The sequence below is a fragment of the Mastomys coucha genome, unplaced genomic scaffold (genome assembly GCF_008632895.1).
Source record: "Mastomys coucha isolate ucsf_1 unplaced genomic scaffold, UCSF_Mcou_1 pScaffold16, whole genome shotgun sequence".
Lineage (NCBI taxonomy): Eukaryota > Metazoa > Chordata > Mammalia > Rodentia > Muridae > Mastomys > Mastomys coucha.
Genome location: NW_022196898.1, coordinates 56046565 through 56048399, shown reverse-complemented (window position 1 = coordinate 56048399; position 1835 = coordinate 56046565). Strand labels below are relative to the sequence as shown.

At 46.4% G+C, this 1835-nt stretch overlaps 1 long non-coding RNA gene across 2 annotated transcripts in view; it reads right to left on the bottom strand.

Annotated features, from left to right (window-relative positions):
* The window catches only part of LOC116093614, a 16433-nt gene that overhangs the window by 6804 nt on the left and 7794 nt on the right, over positions 1-1835 (bottom strand). The window lies entirely within an intron of this gene.

The following is a 1835-nucleotide window of genomic DNA, read 5'->3' as shown; positions in this document are numbered from 1 at the left end:
AAGCTCCCTTCTCTGTGATAACTCCAGCCTGTGTCAAGTTGACACACAAAACCAGCCAGTACAGAGGCCAAAGGTGTCAGATCCTCTGGGATCTGCATTTAAAAGCAGTTGTGAGCTTGCTAAAGTGAATTTTGGGGGCTGAATTCAGGTCCTCTCTCAGAGCAGTGTATGCATATCTGCAGCTTATACTTTCTGTTTTGAATGAGTGAATTTATCACATAGTAAGCCAAGTTGAAAGAGTAGCAAGATATAGATAGATAGCAGAATATCATCAAATTGGTCACTCAAAATATCTAGCAGAAACCCCTTGAGGAAAAGCTATTGCCCCTCGGATGAGGCTTCCAGGCACAGGAACAATTAGCAGCAAATAGAGATGATGTCATAAAGTCAAGGGCTCACAACTCCAAGGAAAACATGACTTGAAAAGCTGAGGCAGCCAGCTGAGGCTCTGGATTGAACTTTCTCTCCTTGGATGGCCTCCTATGGCTGAACTTCCGGCCTCTCCTTTTTATGTCATGCCATTAAACAATTGGTATCCTCTGATGCATTGTGGTTCACCTTCTAGCAATTCCCAAGTGTCTTTACTCTCGGGCTGTTTTGCTATATTGTTCCCTCCTGTTGCAGAGATAGGGGTGCCATCCCTGGAAGAGTCCTTGGGGGAAACAAACTGTTGGGATAGCCCACACGTATTGGATCAACTGGCTATGGAAGTGGGTCCCTGCATCCTCAATGTGTAACTGCTGGGTTGGCAGTGCCAGGCTAGCAGGCTGTGTCGATGCTTGTCACTCCCTCTCCTGCCTAAAAAGAAAACCGGTAGCAACGGCAATGTTAAGTTTAGATGGGCTAGCTGAGGAACAGCCCCAGCAAACAGGCCAACAGCCTCATCCTATACAGATGTCTCTGTACAGCTATTTTTTACTTTAAAATATTTTATTTATTTTTATCATTAAACTTCAAGCAGTGCACCCTCCCCTCCCTCCCCCACAAAAAATAAAATAAAATAAAATAAAGCTCTGAGATATGAGACAAACATGCCTGGATCTGATATGAGTAGTGACACTGCCCACTTTCAGAGTCAGCTTCTCTAGTGAGCTCAGGCAACATATGACAGTTTACCAATATAATGTACATCACACCTTGGGACAGTCTTCTGAGGGCTGCAGGGCTCTGGCGCGTGGGGTTGGGGTGGGGTTAGGGGGGTTGGTTTTCTAACCACCAGAGTCACATCTGTCCTACCTACCCTGTATCCTGGAGGATCAGGCTGACCAGTCTCTCCATCTGGTAGAGTCAGGTCTCTGTCCAAGTCTCCCAGTCCTTTTGCGACTGTGCAGCCAGATGCCCCCAGGGCTTCCCTAGGGCAAAACTGCGGCTGCTTAGCCCCTCCCCAACTCCCCTCCTGCAGCTGTTTCCGGCCAGCCATCTGCTCTGCTCTACCTCTCACCCGCCAGCATTTCTAAGGCTGAGTTTCTCCAGCTGTGGCTTCTGAGTCATTCGTGGTTGACTGACTAGGTAGAGTCCCCTCACCTAGTTGTGACAGCTTTTGGATTGGGTGGTTCTTTGCTGTAGAGCTCTACTGCGCATTGTGGGACGTTCATGGCTTCCCCATCTAGATGCTGCAGAACACCCCAGTGGTGACCACTCAGAAAGTCTCTGACCTTTGCCAAGTGTGTCATGAGCTCTCAAATGCTTCTTATAGATCAGTGGTTATGCCAATGGGGACTCCACTTTTAAATAAACGTGAAAACCCTTTTAAAATCTAAAAATTTTAACTTATTCATAAAAGATGAATCTGTCATCTGCTTTTTTCTTTCCTTTTTTGTTTGTTTCTGGTTTTT